The sequence below is a fragment of the Paramisgurnus dabryanus genome, chromosome 8, assembly GCF_030506205.2.
Source record: "Paramisgurnus dabryanus chromosome 8, PD_genome_1.1, whole genome shotgun sequence".
NCBI classification, from domain to species: domain Eukaryota; kingdom Metazoa; phylum Chordata; class Actinopteri; order Cypriniformes; family Cobitidae; genus Paramisgurnus; species Paramisgurnus dabryanus.
The window spans coordinates 9210848-9232067 of NC_133344.1; the positions used below are offsets into that span (position 1 = coordinate 9210848).

At 40.4% G+C, this 21220-nt stretch overlaps 1 long non-coding RNA gene across 1 annotated transcript in view; it reads right to left on the reverse strand.

The window, feature by feature from the left end:
* The window catches only part of LOC135771875 (uncharacterized), a 41768-nt gene extending 23040 nt beyond the window's left edge, over positions 1-18728 (reverse strand). The window contains exon 1 of the long non-coding RNA XR_010543106.2: positions 18626-18728. This is a non-coding gene — a long non-coding RNA (uncharacterized lncRNA). The remainder of the gene's footprint in view (positions 1-18625) is intronic.
* Between the last annotated feature and the right edge of the window lie 2492 nt (positions 18729-21220).

Genomic DNA, 21220 nt, shown 5'->3' on the forward strand with positions numbered 1-21220 from the left:
CTGATGCTGAGATATAAGGCTTTGTTTATTTCGTTGCTAGGGTACTAAGTTTGGTTGCTAGGGAGGAAATTGGCATCCCATAATAATCAACCTTCAAGCCACAAGTAAAACGGTCCAACCCCCGTGTCTCTAAGATGTTCTGAAGCGGAGAAATAAGGCTTTGTTTATTCCGTTGCTAGGGTACTAAGTTTGGTTGCTAGGGAGGAAAATGGCATCCCATAATGATCAACCTTCAAGCCACAAGTAAAACGGTCCAACCCCCGTGTCTCTATGATGTTCTGAAGCGGAGATATAAGGCTTTGTTTATTCCGTTGCTAGGGTACTAAGTTTGGTTGCTAGGGAGAAAAATGGCATCCCATAATGATCACACTTAAAGCCACAAGTAAAACGGTCCAACCCCCGTGTCTCTAAGATGTTCTGAAGCGGTGAAATAAGGCTTTGTTTATTCCGTTGCTAGGGTACTAAGTTTGGTTGCTAGGGAGAAAATTGGCATCCCATAATGATCAACCTTCAAGCCACAAGTAAAACGGTCCAACCCCCGTGTCTCTATGATGTTCTGAAGCGGAGATATAAGGCTTTGTTTATTCCGTTGCTAGGGTACTAAGTTTGGTTGCTAGGGAGAAAAATGGCATCCCATAATGATCACACTTAAAGCCACAAGTAAAACGGTCCAACCCCCGTGTCTCTACAATGTTCTGATGCTGAGATATAAGGCTTTGTTTATTTCGTTGCTAGGGTACTAAGTTTGGTTGCTAGGGAGGAAATTGGCATCCCATAATAATCAACCTTCAAGCCACAAGTAAAACGGTCCAACCCCCGTGTCTCTAAGATGTTCTGAAGCGGAGAAATAAGGCTTTGTTTATTCCGTTGCTAGGGTACTAAGTTTGGTTGCTAGGGAGGAAAATGGCATCCCATAATGATCAACCTTCAAGCCACAAGTAAAACGGTCCAACCCCCGTGTCTCTATGATGTTCTGAAGCGGAGATATAAGGCTTTGTTTATTCCGTTGCTAGGGTACTAAGTTTGGTTGCTAGGGAGAAAAATGGCATCCCATAATGATCACACTTAAAGCCACAAGTAAAACGGTCCAACCCCCGTGTCTCTAAGATGTTCTGAAGCGGAGAAATAAGGCTTTGTTTATTCCGTTGCTAGGGTACTAAGTTTGGTTGCTAGGGAGGAAAATGGCATCCCATAATGATCAACCTTCAAGCCACAAGTAAAACGGTCCAACCCCCGTGTCTCTATGATGTTCTGAAGCGGAGATATAAGGCTTTGTTTATTCCGTTGCTAGGGTACTAAGTTTGGTTGCTAGGGAGAAAAATGGCATCCCATAATGATCACACTTAAAGCCGCAAGTAAAACGGTCCAACCCCCGTTTCTCTACAATGTTCTGATGCTGAGATATAAGGCTTTGTTTATTCCGTTGCTAGGGTACTAAGTTTGGTTGCTAGGGAGGAAATTGGCATCCCATAATAATCAACCTTCAAGCCACAAGTAAAACGGTCCAACCCCCGTGTCTCTAAGATGTTCTGAAGCGGAGAAATAAGGCTTTGTTTATTCCGTTGCTAGGGTACTAAGTTTGGTTGCTAGGGAGAAAAATGGCATCCCATAATGATCAACCTTCAAGCCACAAGTAAAACGGTCCAACCCCCGTGTCTCTATGACACTCTAAAGTGAAGATATTCCATCTGGGACGCTTTTATTCCTTTATATGGGCATGTTTCCTGCCCCATTATAAGTCAATGGGAAATTTTGGGGGCCTCTTACACCCCAGGGGTACAGCTTACACCCCATTGTGATGTATGTTCTTACAGAGCCTGTCAGCCTCCTTAAATGTGGTAACCCACAAGTTTCTACAAGTTTCTCACTCGCAGCTATGACTCGTCAAAGTTTGTCTCAATGTTAAGTCAATGGAAATTTTGGGGTGTTTGAGCCCCCCGTTTAGGAATTCGGAAGGTCCCATCAGTTAGAAAAGTCATAGCATAAATCTACGGACCAGTCTTAAAAGTTTTGTAAAGTTTTGTGGGTGTAGCTTGAAAGCTCTAGGAGGAGTTACAGTCAGAAAAAGTAGGGATCAGAAGAAGAATAATAACTAGATTTTAAAGTTTGAGGACAAACTTTATGTTGGCTTGAAAAAGCGTAGCCTGAACATTTTAAATGGTTTGACAGAAGTTTATTTTAGTAGGCTATCTGGCTGTTAGCATGATTAGCATGAAGTTAGCATGATTAACATGAAGCTAGCATGATTAGCATGAAGCTAGCATGATGTTAGCATGATCAGTATGAAGCTAGCATGAAGCTAACATGATTAGCATGAAGCTAACATGATTAGCATGAAGCTAGCATGAATCTAACATGATTAGCATGAAGCTAGAATGAAGCTAACATTTATTCCGTTGCTAGGGTACTAAGTTTGGTTGCTAGGGAGAAAATTGGCATCCCATAATGATCAACCTTCAAGCCACAAGTAAAACGGTCCAACCCCAGTGTCTCTATGATGTTCTGAAGCGGAGATATAAGGCTTTGTTTATTCCGTTGCTAGGGTACTAAGTTTGGTTGCTAGGGAGAAAATTGGCATCCCATAATGATCAACCTTCAAGCCACAAGTAAAACGGTCCAACCCCCGTGTCTCTAAGATGTTCTGAAGCAGAGATATAAGGCTTTGTTTATTCCGTTGCTAGGGTACTTAGTTCGGTTGCTAGGGAGAAAATTGGCATCCCATAATGATCAACCTTCAAGCCACAAGTAAAACGGTCCAACCCCCGTGTCTCTATGATGTTCTGAAGCGGAGATATAAGGCTTTGTTTATTCCGTCGCTAGGGTACTAAGTTTGGTTGCTAGGGAGAAAATTGGCATCCCATAATGATCAACCTTCAAGCCAAGAGTAAAACGGTCCAACCCCCGTGTCTCTATGATGTTCTGAAGCGGAGATATAAGGCTTTGTTTATTCCGTTGCTAGGGTACTAAGTTTGGTTGCTAGGGAGAAAAATGGCATCCCTTAATGATCACACTTAAAGCCACAAGTAAAACGGTCCAACCCCCGTGTCTCTACAATGTTCTGATGCTGAGATATAAGGCTTTGTTTATTTCGTTGCTAGGGTACTAAGTTTGGTTGCTAGGGAGGAAATTGGCATCCCATAATAATCAACCTTCAAGCCACAAGTAAAACGGTCCAACCCCCGTGTCTCTAAGATGTTCTGAAGCGGAGAAATAAGGCTTTGTTTATTCCGTTGCTAGGGTACTAAGTTTGGTTGCTAGGGAGGAAAATGGCATCCCATAATGATCAACCTTCAAGCCACAAGTAAAACGGTCCAACCCCCGTGTCTCTATGATGTTCTGAAGCGGAGATATAAGGCTTTGTTTATTCCGTTGCTAGGGTACTAAGTTTGGTTGCTAGGGAGAAAAATGGCATCCCATAATGATCACACTTAAAGCCACAAGTAAAACGGTCCAACCCCCGTGTCTCTACAATGTTCTGATGCTGAGATATAAGGCTTTGTTTATTCCGTTGCTAGGGTACTAAGTTTGGTTGCTAGGGAGGAAATTGGCATCCCATAATAATCAACCTTCAAGCCACAAGTAAAACGGTCCAACCCCCGTGTCTCTAAGATGTTCTGAAGCGGAGAAATAAGGCTTTGTTTATTCCGTTGCTAGGGTACTAAGTTTGGTTGCTAGGGAGAAAAATGGCATCCCATAATGATCAACCTTCAAGCCACAAGTAAAACGGTCCAACCCCCGTGTCTCTATGACACTCTAAAGTGAAGATATTCCATCTGGGACGCTTTTATTCCTTTATATGGGCATGTTTCCTGCCCCATTATAAGTCAATGGGAAATTTTGGGGGCCTCTTACACCCCAGGGGTACAGCTTACACCCCATTGTGATGTATGTTCTTACAGAGCCTGTCAGCCTCCTTAAATGTGGTAACCCACAAGTTTCTACAAGTTTCTCACTCGCAGCTATGACTCGTCAAAGTTTGTCTCAATGTTAAGTCAATGGAAATTTTGGGGTGTTTGAGCCCCCCGTTTAGGAATTCGGAAGGTCCCATCAGTTAGAAAAGTCATAGCATAAATCTACGGACCAGTCTTAAAAGTTTTGTAAAGTTTTGTGGGTGTAGCTTGAAAGCTCTAGGAGGAGTTACAGTCAGAAAAAGTAGGGATCAGAAGAAGAATAATAACTAGATTTTAAAGTTTGAGGACAAACTTTATGTTGGCTTGAAAAAGCGTAGCCTGAACATTTTAAATGGTTTGACAGAAGTTTATTTTAGTAGGCTATCTGGCTGTTAGCATGATTAGCATGAAGTTAGCATGATTAACATGAAGCTAGCATGATTAGCATGAAGCTAGCATGATGTTAGCATGATCAGTATGAAGCTAGCATGAAGCTAACATGATTAGCATGAAGCTAACATGAAGCTAACATGATTAGCATGAAGCTAGCATGAATCTAACATGATTAGCATGAAGCTAGAATGAAGCTAACATTTATTCCGTTGCTAGGGTACTAAGTTTGGTTGCTAGGGAGAAAATTGGCATCCCATAATGATCAACCTTCAAGCCACAAGTAAAACGGTCCAACCCCAGTGTCTCTATGATGTTCTGAAGCGGAGATATAAGGCTTTGTTTATTCCGTTGCTAGGGTACTAAGTTTGGTTGCTAGGGAGAAAATTGGCATCCCATAATGATCAACCTTCAAGCCACAAGTAAAACGGTCCAACCCCCGTGTCTCTATGATGTTCTGAAGCGGAGATATAAGGCTTTGTTTATTCCGTTGCTAGGGTACTTAGTTCGGTTGCTAGGGAGAAAATTGGCATCCCATAATGATCAACCTTCAAGCCACAAGTAAAACGGTCCAACCCCCGTGTCTCTATGATGTTCTGAAGCGGAGATATAAGGCTTTGTTTATTCCGTTGCTAGGGTACTAAGTTTGGTTGCTAGGGAGAAAATTGGCATCCCATAATGATCAACCTTCAAGCCACAAGTAAAACGGTCCAACCCCCGTGTCTCTATGATGTTCTGAAGCGGAGATATAAGGCTTTGTTTATTCCGTTGCTAGGGTACTAAGTTTGGTTGCTAGGGAGAAAAATGGCATCCCATAATGATCACACTTAAAGCCACAAGTAAAACGGTCCAACCCCCGTGTCTCTACAATATTCTGATGCTGAGATATAAGGCTTTGTTTATTCCGTTGCTAGGGTACTAAGTTTGGTTGCTAGGGAGGAAATTGGCATCCCATAATAATCAACCTTCAAGCCACAAGTAAAACGGTCCAACCCCCGTGTCTCTATGATGTTCTGATGCGGAGATACAAGGCTTTGTTTATTCCGTTGCTAGGGTACTAAGTTTGGTTGCTAGGGAGGAAATTGGCATCCCATAATGATCAACCTTCAAGCCACAAGTAAAACGGTCCAACCCCCGTGTCTCTATGATGTTCTGAAGCGGAGATATAAGGCTTTGTTTATTCCGTTGCTAGGGTACTAAGTTTGGTTGCTAGGGAGAAAATTGGCATCCCATAATGATCAACCTTCAAGCCACAAGTAAAACGGTCCAACCCCCGTGTCTCTATGATGTTCTGAAGCGGAGATATAAGGCTTTGTTTATTCCGTTGCTAGGGTACTAAGTTTGGTTGCTAAGGAGAAAATTGGCATCCCATAATGATCAACCTTCAAGCCACAAGTAAAACGGTCCAACCCCCGTGTCTCTATGATGTTCTGAAGCGGAGATATAAGGCTTTGTTTATTCCGTTGCTAGGCTACTAAGTTTGGTTGCTAGGGAGAAAATTGGCATCCCATAATGATCAACCTTCAAGCCACAAGTAAAACGGTCCAACCCCCGTGTCTCTATGATGTTCTGATGCTGAGATATAAGGCTTTGTTTATTCCGTTGCTAGGGTACTAAGTTTGGTTGCTAGGGAGGAAATTGGCATCCCATAATAATCAACCTTCAAGCCACAAGTAAAACGGTCCAACCCCCGTGTCTCTAAGATGTTCTGAAGCGGAGAAATAAGGCTTTGTTTATTCCGTTGCTAGGGTACTAAGTTTGGTTGCTAGGGAGGAAAATGGCATCCCATAATGATCAACCTTCAAGCTACAAGTAAAACGGTCCAACCCCCGTGTCTCTATGATGTTCTGAAGCGGAGATATAAGGCTTTGTTTATTCCGTTGCTAGGGTACTAAGTTTGGTTGCTAGGGAGAAAAATGGCATCCCATAATGATCACACTTAAAGCCGCAAGTAAAACGGTCCAACCCCCGTTTCTCTACAATGTTCTGATGCTGAGATATAAGGCTTTGTTTATTCCGTTGCTAGGGTACTAAGTTTGGTTGCTAGGGAGGAAATTGACATCCCATAATAATCAACCTTCAAGCCACAAGTAAAACGGTCCAACCCCCGTGTCTCTAAGATGTTCTGAAGCGGAGAAATAAGGCTTTGTTTATTCCGTTGCTAGGGTACTAAGTTTGGTTGCTAGGGAGAAAATTGGCATCCCATAATGATCAACCTTCAAGCCACAAGTAAAACGGTCCAACCCCCGTGTCTCTATGATGTTCTGAAGCGGAGATATAAGGCTTTGTTTATTCCGTTGCTAGGGTACTAAGTTTGGTTGCTAGGGAGAAAAATGGCATCCCATAATGATCACACTTAAAGCCACAAGTAAAACGGTCCAACCCCCGTGTCTCTACAATGTTCTGATGTTGAGATATAAGGCTTTGTTTATTCCGTTGCTAGGGTACTAAGTTTGGTTGCTAGGGAGAAAAATGGCATCCCATAATAATCAACCTTCAAGCCACAAGTAAAACGGTCCAACCCCCGTGTCTCTATGACACTCTAAAGTGAAGATATTCCATCTGGGACGCTTTTATTCCTTTATATGGGCATGTTTCCTGCCCCATTATAAGTCAATGGGAAATTTTGGGGGCCTCTTACACCCCAGGGGTACAGCTTACACCCCAATGTGAGGTATGTTCTTACAGAGCCTGTCAGCCTCCTTAAATGTGGTAACCCACAAGTTTCTACAAGTTTCTCACTCGCAGCTATGACTCGTCAAAGTTTGTCTCAATGTTAAGTCAATGGAAATTTTGGGGTGTTTGAGCCCCCCGTTTAGGAATTCGGAAGGTCCCATCAGTTAGAAAAGTCATAGCATAAATCTACGGACCAGTCTTAAAAGTTTTGTAAAGTTTTGTGGGTGTAGCTTGAAAGCTCTAGGAGGAGTTACAGTCAGAAAAAGTAGGGATCAGAAGAAGAATAATAACTAGATATTAAAGTTTGAGGACAAACTTTATGTTGGCTTGACAAAGCCTGGTCTGAACGTTTAAGACAGTTTGACAGAAGTTTGACAGAAGTTTGGTTTAGTAGGCTATCTTGTTGTTAGTATGCTTAAGTATGAAGCTTTTTAAAATAAAGCTAACATAATTTAGCATAAAGCTAGCCTGATTTAGCATGAAGCTAACATGATTTAGGATAAAGTCAGCATAAAGCTAATATGTTTAAAGACCCAACCCCCATGTCTCTATGATGTTCTGATGCGGAGATATAAGGCTTTGTTTGTTCCGTTGCTAGGGTACTAAGTTTGGTTGCTAGGCAGAAAATTGGCATCCCATAATGATCAACCTTCAAGCCACAAGTAAAACGGTCCAACCCCCATGTCTCTATGATGTTCTGATGCGGAGATGTAAGGCTTTGTTTGTTCTGTTGCTAGGGTACTAAGTTTGGTTGCTAGGGAGAAAATCGGCATCCCATAATGATTACACTTCAAGCCACAAGTAAAACGGTCCAACCCCCGTGTCTCTATGATGTTCTGATGCGGAGATATAAGGCTTTGTTTATTCCGTTGCTAGGGTACTAAGTTTGGTTGCTAGGGAGAAAATTGGCATCCCATAATGATCAACCTTCAAGCCACAAGTAAAACGGTCCAACCCCCGTGTCTCTATGATGTTCTGAAGCGGAGATATAAGGCTTTGTTTATTCCGTTGCTAGGGTACTAAGTTTGGTTGCTAGGGAGAAAAATGGCATCCCATAATGATCAACCTTCAAGCCACAAGTAAAACGGTCCAACCCCCATGTCTCTATGATGTTCTGAAGCGGAGATATAAGGCATTGTTTATTCCGTTGCTAGGGTACTACGTTTGGTTGCTAGGGAGAAAATTGGCATCCCATAATGATCAACCTTCATGCCACAAGTAAAACAGTCCAACCCCCGTGTCTCTATGATGTTCTGAAGCGGAGATATAAGGCTTTGTTTATTCCGTTGCTAGGGTACTAAGTTTGGTTGCTAGGGAGAAAATTGGCATCCCATAATGATCAACCTTCAAGCCACAAGTAAAACGGTCCAACCCCCGTGTCTCTATGATGTTCTGAAGCGGAGATATAAGGCATTGTTTATTCCGTTGCTAGGGTACTACGTTTGGTTGCTAGGGAGAAAATTGGCATCCCATAATGATCAACCTTCATGCCACAAGTAAAACAGTCCAACCCCCGTGTCTCTATGATGTTCTGAAGCGGAGATATAAGGCTTTGTTTATTCCGTTGCTAGGGTACTAAGTTTGGTTGCTAGGGAGAAAATTGGCATCCCATAATGATCAACCTTCAAGCCACAAGTAAAACGGTCCAACCCCCGTGTCTCTATGATGTTCTGAAGCGGAGATATAAGGCTTTGTTTATTCCGTTGCTAGGGTACTAAGTTTGGTTGCTAGGGAGAAAAATGGCATCCCATAATGATCACACTTAAAGCCACAAGTAAAACGGTCCAACCCCTGTGTCTCTACAATGTTCTGATGCTGAGATATAAGGCTTTGTTTATTCCGTTGCTAGGGTACTAAGTTTGGTTGCTAGGGAGGAAATTGGCATCCCATAATAATCAACCTTCAAGCCACAAGTAAAAACGGTCCAACCCCCGTGTCTCTAAGATGTTCTGAAGCGAAGAAATAAGGCTTTGTTTATTCCGTTGCTAGGGTACTAAGTTTGGTTGCTAGGGAGAAAATTGGCATCCCATAATGATCAACCTTCAAGCCACAAGTAAAACGGTCCAACCCCCATGTCTCTACGACACTCTTAAGTGAAGATATTCCATCTGGGACGCTTTTATTCCTTTATATGGGCATGTTTCCTGCCCCATTATAAGTCAATGGGAAATTTTGGGGGCCTCTTACACCCCAGGGGTACAGCTTACACCCCATTGTGATGTATGTTCTTACAGAGCCTGTCAGCCTCCTTAAATGTGGTAACCCACAAGTTTCTACAAGTTTCTCACTCGCAGCTATGACTCGTCAAAGTTTGTCTCAATGTTAAGTCAATGGAAATTTTGGGGTGTTTGAGCCCCCCGTTTAGGAATTCGGAAGGTCCCATCAGTTAGAAAAGTCATAGCATAAATCTACGGACCAGTCTTAAAAGTTTTGTAAAGTTTTGTGGGTGTAGCTTGAAAGCTCTAGGAGGAGTTACAGTCAGAAAAAGTGGGGGAGCATAAGAATAATAATAACTAGATAGGTACATTTCCTGAAGAAAATGTGAGTGGTGCTTGCTGTGGCAAGTTTCGTGGGACAATTTATGATTATACTCCAAGCCAAAAGTCAAACGATCCAACCCCCGTGTCTCTACGATGTTCTGATGCGGAGATATAAGGCTTTGTTTACTCTGTTACTAGGGTACTGTATTTGGTTGCTAGGGAAAAAAATGGCATCCACTAGTGATTACCCTCCGATTCATGAGTCAAACGGTCCAACCCCCGTGTCTCTACGATGTTCTGATGCGGAGATATAAGGCTTTGTTTACTCTGTTGCTAGGGTACTGTATTTGGTTGCTAGGGAAAAAAATGGGATCCACTAGTGATTACCCTCCGAGTCACGAGTCAAACGGTCCAAACCCCATGTCTCTACGATGTTCTGATGTGGAGATATAAGGCTTTGTTTACTCTGTTGCTAGGGTACTGTATTTGGTTGCTAGGGAAAAAAATGGCATCCACTAGTGATTACCCTCCGAGTTATGAGTCAAACGGTCCAACCCCCATGTCTCTACGATGTTCTGATGCGGAGATATAAGGCTTTGTTTACTCTGTTGCTAGGGTACTGTATTTGGTTGCTAGGGGCGTGGCTTGGGAGTGGCCAATGATGAGCCCAGTGATTACACTCCGAGTCACAAGTAAAACGGTCCAACCCCCGTGTCTCTACGATGTTCTGATGCGGAGATATAAGGCTTTGTTTACTCTGTTGCTAGGGTACTGTATTTGGTTGCTAGGGGCGTGGCTTGGGAGTGGCCAATGATGTGCCCAGTGATTACACTCCGAGTCACAAGTAAAACGGTCCAACCCCTGTGTCTCTACGATGTTCTGATGTGGAGATATAAGGCTTTGTTTACTCTGTTGCTAGGGTACTGTATTTGGTTGCTAGGGGCGTGGCTTGGGAGTGGCCAATGATGTGCCCAGTGATTACACTCCGAGTCACAAGTAAAACGGTCCAACCCCTGTGTCTCTACGATGTTCTGATGTGGAGATATAAGGCTTTGTTTACTCTGTTGCTAGGGTACTGTATTTGGTTGCTAGGGGCGTGGCTTGGGAGTGGCCAATGATGTGCCCAGTGATTACACTCCGAGTCACAAGTAAAAAGGTCCAAACCCCGTGTCTCTACGATGTTCTGATGCGGAGATATAAGGCTTTGTTTATTCGGTTGCTCAAATTTGGTTGCTAGGGGCGTGGCTTGGGAGTGGCCAATGATGTGCCCAATTGTTACACCCCTAGTCACAAGTAAAACGGTCCAACCCCCGTGTCTCTAAGATGTTCTGATGCCGAGATATAACTGTTTGTATTTTATGTTGCTAGGGTGCTCAAAAGTGGTTGCTAGGGGCGTGGCTTAGTAAGTCTGTAAGGATCCTGAGAGACTGATTGGATGCCTGAGTAAAATGAGCCCACCCCCATGTCTCTATGACACTGTGGTGCGAAGATATCCATCTAGGCATTTTATAATGGCAGTCAATGGTATAGGTTGCTAGGGTGCCCAAAATGGTTGCTATGGTAACCTTACACCCCATTGTGGGGTACGTCCTGACAGAGTCTAGCACCCTTTTCAAATTTAGTAACCCACATGTTTCTATGAAATCCTGGCTCGGACCTATGACCCGTCAAAATATTTGCAATGGTAAGTCTATGGGATTTTGCCCCATTGACTTTTCATTGGGGCACTTTTGGGCACCTCTTACACCCCAGGGGTACAACTTACACCCCATTGTGATCCATGTTCTTACAGAGCCTATCACCCTCTTCAAATGTTGTAACCCACATGTTTCTACAAAATCCACGAGCGGAGCTATGACCCATCAAAGTTGGGCCCAATGTTAAGTCAATGGGATTTTTGGGGTGGTTTTACGCCCCCCTTTCGGAAATCCTGCACCCGATCCCTTATAAAAGTCATAGCACACCTCTCCTCAATAATCCGGTCGATTTGAGCCCTCTTTCATGGGTCTACAACAAAGCGTGCGGGACGAGTTAATCGCCGAAAAAAGTGTCCGGATGTAAGAATAAAATATAATAATAATAATAATATCCCTGAGCAATAGTAATAGTGATGCTTTGCATAAATGCAAGCACCACTAATAATAATAAGTTTAGATACAACAACAGTATGTTGGCTTTGTCAAGCCAACATAATAATAACTAGATAGGTACATTTCCTGAAGAAAATGTGAAGTGGTGCTTGCCGTGGCAAATTTCGAGGGACAATTTATGATTATACTCCAAGACAAAAGTAAAATGGTCCAACCCCCGTGTCTCTACGATGTTCTGATGCAGAGATATAAGGCTTTGTTTATTTGGTTGCTAGGGTACTGTATTTGGTTGCTAGGGAAAAAATTGGCATCCACTAGTGATTACACTCCGAGTCCCGAGTCAAACGGTCCAACCCCCGTGTCTCTACGATGTTCTGATGTGGAGATATTAGGCGTTGTTTATTCGGTTGCTAGGGTACTGTATTTGGTTGCTAGGGGAAAAAATGGCATCCACTAGTGATTACCCTCCGAGTCACGAGTCAAACGGTCCAAACCCCGTGTCTTTACGATGTTCTGATGCGGAGATATAAGGCTTTGTTTATTCGGTTGCTAGGGTGCTCAAATTTGGTTGCTAGGGGCGTGGCTTGGGAGTGGCCAATGATGTGCCCAATTGTTACACCCCTAGTCACAAGTAAAACGGTTCAACCCCCGTGTCTCTACGATGTTCTAATGCCGAGATATAACTGTTTGTATTTTATGTTGCTAGGGTGCTCAAAAGTGGTTGCTAGGGGCGTGGCTTAGTAAGTCTGTAAGGATCCTGAGAGACTGATTGGATGCCTGAGTAAAATGAGCCCACCCCCATGTCTCTATGACACTGTGGTGCGAAGATATCCATCTAGGCATTTTATAATGGCAGTCAATGGTATAGGTTGCTAGGGTGCCCAAAATGGTTGCTATGGTAACCTTACACCCCATTGTGGGGTACGTCCTGACAGAGTCTAGCACCCTTTTCAAATTTAGTAACCCACATGTTTCTATGAAATCCTGGCTCGGACCTATGACCCGTCAAAATTTTTGCAATGGTAAGTCTATGGGATTTTGCCCCATTGACTTTTCATTGGGACACTTTTGGGCACCTCTTACACCCCAGGGGTACAACTTACACCCCATTGTGATCCATGTTTTTACAGAGCCTACCACCCTCTTCAAATGTTGTAACCCACATGTTTCTACAAAATCCACGAGCGGAGCTATGACCCATCAAAGTTGGGCCCAATGTTAAGTCAATGGGATTTTTGGGGTGGTTTTACGCCCCCCTTTCGGAAATCCTGCACCCGATCCCTTATAAAAGTCGTAGCACACCTCTCCTCAATAATCCGGTCGATTTGAGCCCTCTTTCATGGGTCTACAACAAAGCGTGCGGGACGAGTTAATCGCCGAAAAAAGTGTCCGGATGTAAGAATAAAATATAATAATAATAATAATTATAATATCCCTGAGCAATAGTAATAGTGATGCTTTGCATAAATGCAAGCACCACTAATAAGATTAAGATGAAGAACAGTATGTTGGCTTTTTCAAGCCAACATAATAATAAGATTAAGATGAAGAACAGTATGTTGGCTTTTTCAAGCCAACATAATAATAAGATTAAGATGAAGAACAGTATGTTGGCTTTTTCAAGCCAACATAATAATAAGATTAAGATGAAGAACAGTATGTTGGCTTTTTCAAGCCAACATAATTATTTACAAGTATGTAAGAAAAGGTTTGTACTGTAAAAATACTTTATTTGTAACAAACAGGAGATAAAGAATTTACAAACGGCTCTCCGCACGTTTCAGCACTTGGACAGCGTCATGAGTTTTTTTAAGCATTACTTAAAAATGTTTCTCATCTCACCATATCCACAGGCAGGCCAGCTGACAGTCTTGCCTGGGCCCGGGACAAGATAATCTTAGAGGGCCCCCCACCCCTTACTTTTTACTGGTAACAAGACATTTGGCATTATCAGATTCAGGACCCAAGAATATTGCATATTATACATTGTATAAAACATTTAGTTAAAGGTGCTTTTCGTAAATTTTAGAAGGATCTCTTGACAGAAATGCAAAATAATATACTAAACTATATTATCAGGGGTGTATAAAGACCTTTTTATAATGAACCTTTATGTTTTTATTACATTAGAATGAGACGTTTTTATCTACATACACAGAGGGTCCCCTTACGTGGAGGTCGCCATTTTGTGCTGCCATGTTTCTACAGAAACGTTTAACGGACAAACTTTTTTTACTAAGTTGTCTCTGACGATGACATGTTTTACTGTAGCTTATCTATGCGTTTCAAAAGCGAGGGGTGAGCAGTGGATTGAGCCATTGTTGCAATTTGCAACCTCACCACTAGATGCTGCTAAAATTTACACACTGCACCTTTAAATGTAGTACACTGAAAAAAAATATTGATTGAATTTAATACATTTTTTAAGGTAAGTGGTTGCAATCAATTTATTTAAGCTACATTTAAACAAAAAGATTAGTAAAGTAAAATAAAATATAAAACTTTTGTTTAAATGTAGCTTAAATAAATTGATTGAAACCACTTACCTTAAAAAAAAAAAAGCGGATTAAATTCAATGAATAATTTTTTTCAGTGTACTGACGCTGTATACTGAAACAAAATATCATAATCACGTATGAATTATGAACAGACTATTGGAAATATCAGTAAAACAACTTCAGCTAATATTATGCTGTGTTTGGACTAAAAATTGAATAAATATTACTCATCTCTTTAGAAATTTGAAGTAAACATATAAACTCAATCAATATTTCTCCAAACATGCACGCCTTTGAACCAAAAGCCCCAAAGGGATATTATTTTGTAAAGAGCTTTCATGATGAGCATGCATTAGATTTTTCTCAATGAATGCGACTGAGGGTAGAGCCCTGCATTTCAGCACAAGCCCGACCCGACCTTTTTACACCCCTCAGGTCGGGTTTCGGCCAATTTTAACGTCACAGCTGATACGCGGGCGGACCTCGGGCTTATTTAGGCTTCTCCATCTTTTTATATTTTTCAATTTAATTAAAATAACATTTTGACAGACGATGATTGCAAAAAAAATGTAGTAAGACTTTTAACCTATAGCACGAGTCCGCTATAAGCACAGCCAGCCACACATTTACAATGCAGCTGTTGCTTATTTAACAGCAGGACCTTCAGCTCACCGGGAAAAAATATTAATGGAGGACTAGATTAAAACCTTGGATACTGCGCATAATCTATGCAAACAGCATCCAAGACATAATCTATAATACATATATATATGCATAGCGAAGTTGTAAGATAAGGCAGGTTGCATGTTTATTCGTTTCATGTTTATTTCGTTTCGTTTTGTAGCTATAGCCCTTTTCATTTTTTTATTTCTGCACCCGTTGCAGCTGCGAGCAGCAGAGCAACCTGCCTCCGCTTTTTAAAAATAGTGTGTGTTGATAATAAACGTTTAAACTAACACTGTGATATGCTGAAAATATATATTTTATATAGTTGTTATTATAGACAAGTGAAGTGTTGATTTGAGAGTTCAATTCCTCAAACATGTCGTCAACTTGCTGTCGGCTGCGAACCGCTTGTTGGAACAAACAAAAATACTCTAAAATGTAAATAAAAAAAAGAAATATAACTATTTTGCCATTTAAAACAAATCTGAACTGCTTTAATTGCTGCAAGAGTAGTACAGCTGTGTAAGAAATCTGTGTAAGGAGTTATTTTTTTCCATTTCTGCGGATTTCTTTTGCAAAATCTATGCGGAATTTTGCAGAATAATTAAAAATGTTTTAAAACGATCTGAGAGAATGTGCGCTGTGAATATTACAAAACAATAAAATATTTTATAATTACTACATTTTATTAAAGGATTACCCTGAATTAAACTGGACCAACATGAACCAACAGATAATGGACAATGTGCTGTCACGACCATAGAGTTTTATATAAAATACATATATTACTGTCTACAGTGTAACATTAAAAAGAAAAGGCTTCTCATAATTAATGTAGCCTATATCAAGATAATTTCATCTGTTTAACAACACAATGTATATTTATCTTGTAAACGGATTTGAAATAATAAATAATTTTCGCATCACTTAGCAATAGAGACGATAGCGAATTCATTATCTTCTCCGCGGTAAGTTTTATTTCAAATTCAAGTTTTACATATTAAATAGTTTGTGCTTTCTCTCATAAAAACCTCACAGCAAACAGCACAGACTTCTAAACACACGCGATGCAGTGACTATATCTGCCGTCACAGATTCCTAATGGGGATAATTAGGAATTCTATTTTCCTCTATAAGGCCTATATTTTCTTCTTTTATTTTAATTTCTGAGCACCGGACTTGTGCTGAGTCTGACAGGACATTTTGAGCGTACTGAACTTCAAATCAAATGAATCAAATATTTTCTTTATTTTTTATCAATTATTCCATAGGTTCCAGTTCTGGGCCCCCCTCTGGGCCCCACCCCACCCTGGGCCCGGGACAACAGACCCGTTTGTCCCCCCCTGTCGGCGGGCGTGTCCACAGGTACAGAGTCATCATATACAATAAATCTGTGAGGTAGCATTTAAAAAAAACATTTAAAAACAGATGCATTTGTTCAAAGCAAAGCATTTATTTACTTACCAGGCTACAGGTAAAGCAGCTCTTTGCGCCTTCTAACGTCTCATAATTAGTCCTCATTTATGTCCAAGACACTCAATAATAATAATCTTTTACATCCTTTAATCTTTCATATTTAAAAGCATTTTTGTGCTGCTGCGCATTCATGTATGTGATAAGCAAACCCGCGTTGTCGTCCCGTTTATAGGCACATATTACTAATGCGCTATTTAAATAACATAAAACACATTGTGCCATTGACTTTAGACTTTAATGCAGGTTTTTGTTGGTCAATGGCGTAGTCTATTTTAGTTGCCTCAAAATAGCAACGCGCAAACAATGCGCCTGAACACACCTCGTTTTCAGACCAGAACGCCCATGGGCGCAAAAGGGGGCGCAAATACATTTGCTATTTAACCCTTAAACAGGCAAGAGTGGAAAACGTTGAGCAAAAAATCATTTCATGACATTTTTTGTATCATCTGGACTTATGTAAAAGATATTCATTGGAATTTTTAAAATATTTGATATATTCAGGATTTTATGAGTTGTATCTCCCAGGATACATTGCCCTATTAAGGTATAAAAAAAGGATTAAGTCATCAAAATTTATTTTTTATTTGCAGCAAAAATTATGTGATTCTGACTTCCTCTCTTGCTCTAAAACATGCCATACATATTTTTTCATCCATTTTAAAAAGTGTAAACAACAGGTTTATTAGTAACAATGCATGTAAATAACACAACTAAATGTAAGTAGGCCTAACTAAGAATGAGCAGTTTTTGAATGTCTTCATTGGCTTCGTTGGTGCTTTTTCTGCTCCATCTGCAAAAAATATATATTTTTTAGATAATAATAGTTTGGTAAATTATTTAAGAATTGATTAATTTTGCATACTACCTGACCTACCCCTCAATGTAAACTATATGTGTCTATATGTGTTTCATGCAGAGGCCTCTTATTGGCTGCAATGCATGCCTGGTATGAGGAAAATTACCAACATTTCTTGGTTCTAATACACCACTGCACTGTCACAAAAAAATTCATCTTCATCACTTTTCTCAAAATCTGAAGAATTCATTGGTATCAGCTCTATAACTCATATTCCCTATTATTCCTTATACCATAAAATTAGCTGTTGTGAAGCCGTGAAAGAAAATATCCAGTTAAAATGCTAAGATGCAGTCACCTAAATATATGAATATCAGTTTAACCTGCAAATTTGATCATTTATTACATTTTTCAACTCAAAATACAAAGATAGGCAATATTGTGGTTAATCCCTTTTTTATACCCTAATCAGGCAATGTATCTCAGGGGATACGTATATTTCAAAATGCGCTAAATAACAAAATAAACAACATATAACCAAATTTTCTTCTTTAGCACCTCAAGACAATGTTCACAATTAATATTAGCAGTATTAATATTTTTTTTAAAGAAGAAAAGTAAGATTAATATTCATTTACTTACCACAAAATCTGACTGTCCTGCAAAACCGGTGGCCATGTTGGATTTAGGTCAGGCTGACCAATTGATAAAAAAAAAACTTGAAGCAAATAATGTTACCCACATATTCAAGACAGACCAAGGTTTGATAAGTGATATAAGGATTTGATTTAAAAATATTTTTTATGCCCCAAACAAGACACTGAAGAGAGCGTATCCCGTGGTGCACATTGCCTGTTTAAGGGTTAAACAACGTGGCGCTAAACATGAAAATGATATTTACGCAGGGTGGAAACTAGCAAAAGACACTAGCGTCGCGCATTGCGCCGGGAGTAAGATAGAGCTCATCATTTTTTATGCTAAGAATCATTAGGATATTGAAATGAATTGATTTTATCAATATTTAGACTTTTTGCACCTTCAGATTGATGCAAAAATGGCCCTATTTAAAAAAACATACATCAATGGAAAGTTTATTTTTTCAACATTCAGAATATGCAAATGGTCATTTTTTGTGGTTTGAATGGTTTTGTGATCCAGGTTCACATATGTAAAATTAAGGTCCCCATTTACACCTAGGTGCAAAATCCCAAGTGGACAATTATCAATACGGGTGTAAAAGGGGTAACATTGTTAAAGATTGTCCACCACTGATAACACAGATTCATGCACAGCATATAAAAAAACTGCTGCAAATCAACAGTGAGATCAGACAGAACATGTGAAGTGTACCCTTAGTTCATGTAATACAGGTACTGCACTAAAATAATGACTAACTTTGCTCCAAAACTTTAAACTAAAATGCATGTAATTTTGGGAGAAACACACAGTTTTTAAACATGTTAATTTGTCATATCTGCTCTCATCCGTCACATGAAAGCATAGCTAAACACTTGTGACAGACAGCAGGTCAGTTAATTCCTAACACTCGATTTGTTATGAATACACCTGTGGACTCCCTTAGGCATCACATTTATAAATTATGTAAATGTTGTTTGCTCAAACGTAATTTTCATAAACAAAGCAAAATAAAGTACTCAGCCACCTGATTTCTCCTTGTCATGGCATATTCCAGTACGCCTGGCTGCATGTTGGCTCTAACAGGATTACTGTATCACAGCAGGAGAACCACAGGACGTTACAGTGACCTGTGGAGAGATGTAATGTGAGTGTGTGATGATCTTCAAGAGGACATATCAAAGTTCATATATGCATCTTCATAAACCATTTTTTAATGTTCACTTAACTAAAGCTTTAATTATTAAATACATTATTATCAGAACAAACTATAAGCAATGTTAACAATAATTTTACAAAACAATCAACAATAAGGTTAGCACATTACAAAATAAAGTAACATTAAACAATGCTTTTCCCTCAATTTCCCATGTAGGATATTAGAGAACCTGTCTGTCTTTTTAATATTTAACAGAAATTTCACTCTCAAAACAGACAACCAAGATCTGAGATTTGACCTTCTGCATAAGATACCACTAGATTTACACAGCCATAAATGCCAGCTCAGCCCATGAAACACCTGTGATTTACCGAACCAATTATAATATCCCACAAAAAAAACACAATAAATAATCACGCTTTTTGAAAATACATTTGCATATTCATGACACACCCTTACTAGATGCTCATTTGCATTAACATGCTGAGAGAATGATTACATCATTGAGATGATGTCATGCATCTGTAACTAATCTGATGAATGATGACATCTAAACAATACAGCCAAATAAACTAGGTGAGGACATGTGTCCCTCTTTTTCCATGTATAATTTTGTAGTAGATATTACATTATATTAAATAAAAAATATATAATCACTATCTTTAAAAATGTATATTTCTAGGTGATGATAATGATAATATTGATTGATCAATCAATCAATCCCTTCAATATCAGAGGGAATGTATTGGTGGAGAAAGAGGGTATGAAGAACCACAAGCATTTCAAGTCATACACATACAACATACAGAGAACTACAGTACTTAAATAAAAAAGGTTATACACAGTTAAAGCAAACAACATATTACAAACTTTACTCACATCATTTCTTGAATATGTCACTTAATGCATATATTAAAAACAACCCTAAGGAATACAACAATCTAGTGTTAGAATAAGCCTGCTCATTAGTAGAAAAGCTCACTTTAAAGTAGGGATGCACCGAATCCAGATTTTTTGAATCAGAAACCCAATACCGAATCCTATTCGCATCCTTATTCCATTAACACAGTAAAAACCAATTAATGAAGTAAACAACGTCCACAGCAGTGTATTTTTCTCTTTTTTTACTGTAAAAAAAAGGATAGGCAACATTATGCCAGGATGACAAGTGGGAAAAACTATTTTGACAATTACCATAATCCTATGCATAATGAAAGCGATGCGGTGCGACACGCTCGCGTCCACGAAATGTGAACTGCCCCTGACGCCCCATTCAGACAGCCAACGACAAGCAGTAGCAGAGCGACGCGATCTCATTCATTTCAATGGAAACCTGGCGACTTCCGGCGACACGAGCGAAAGTGACCGTTGGCGACCGTATGGGCGTGTCCAGCGACGCGAGAAAGTTAAGAAAAGTTTAACTTTATGCAAATGTCGAGCGACTTTCGGGAGCGACTACCAATGAGAACAAAGCAGTGGAGTTCACGTCATCCTTCCCTCGTCAGTTACTGGCGTGGATGGTACTCATTTGTTTATGACAAGCAGATTTATAAACGCCTCTTTCAATGAGACGTTTCTAAATCTGCTTGTCATAAAAAAATTCGGCCGAACCCAAACCCCGTCAAAAAGCCCAGTATTCGGCCGAATCCGAATCCTGGATTCAATGCATCCCTACTTTAAAGAATACTCTCTTGATGTTTGTAACATCAATTCAAACTCATTTTTTGACAAAACATGCATTGCATTAGTAGTTCCATAGTTATATTCATCATAAACAAATATAAATACATATGAAGAGCTCAGATGCAAAAACCTCTAAGTGCACCTGACATGTTTTCTTGTAAATGATCTTTTTGTTTTATCAGACTCTAAGGGCGCACTCACATTATCCAAAGCAACCCAAACCATGCCCCAGCGCGATTGTCACCCCTACTCCCCCAGGTGCACGCACTCACACTGTACTTCTTATCGATCCGAGTCCGGGCGCGCTTTCGTCATTAAGATGCGATTGTTTTGAAAAAGCAGGAAGTAAAGCGTTCTCTTAACACTGGAACCCACCGTAATGATAAGTCTGTGTTTTTTATTCGGAGTCGTTTGGTGCCCGATTACAGACAGCCCTCTCACATGTCATCATATTGCTTAGTTGATCTGTCACGTGAGCAGCTCGGACATTCACGTAACCCCGATGCGCGCATCAAAAGGTTTTTACGGAGGCAGATGAAGGTGAGTGGTCGCGCAACTGACGTCTTCACCTTTTGAATCGCGCTCAGGCGCGATTGCGCTCGCACCACAGCCTTCCGCGCCTGAGCCCAAGTGAACCACACTCCGGCCCACCTCTCCAACCCGGCCGCGGCGCGGATTGGAGCGATCACACTTGTCAAAAAAAACAGGCTTTGGGGGTCAAACGCGCCCGAGCTCGGTTTGGTTTGGATAGTCTGAGTGCGCCCTTAATGGATTCTGCCT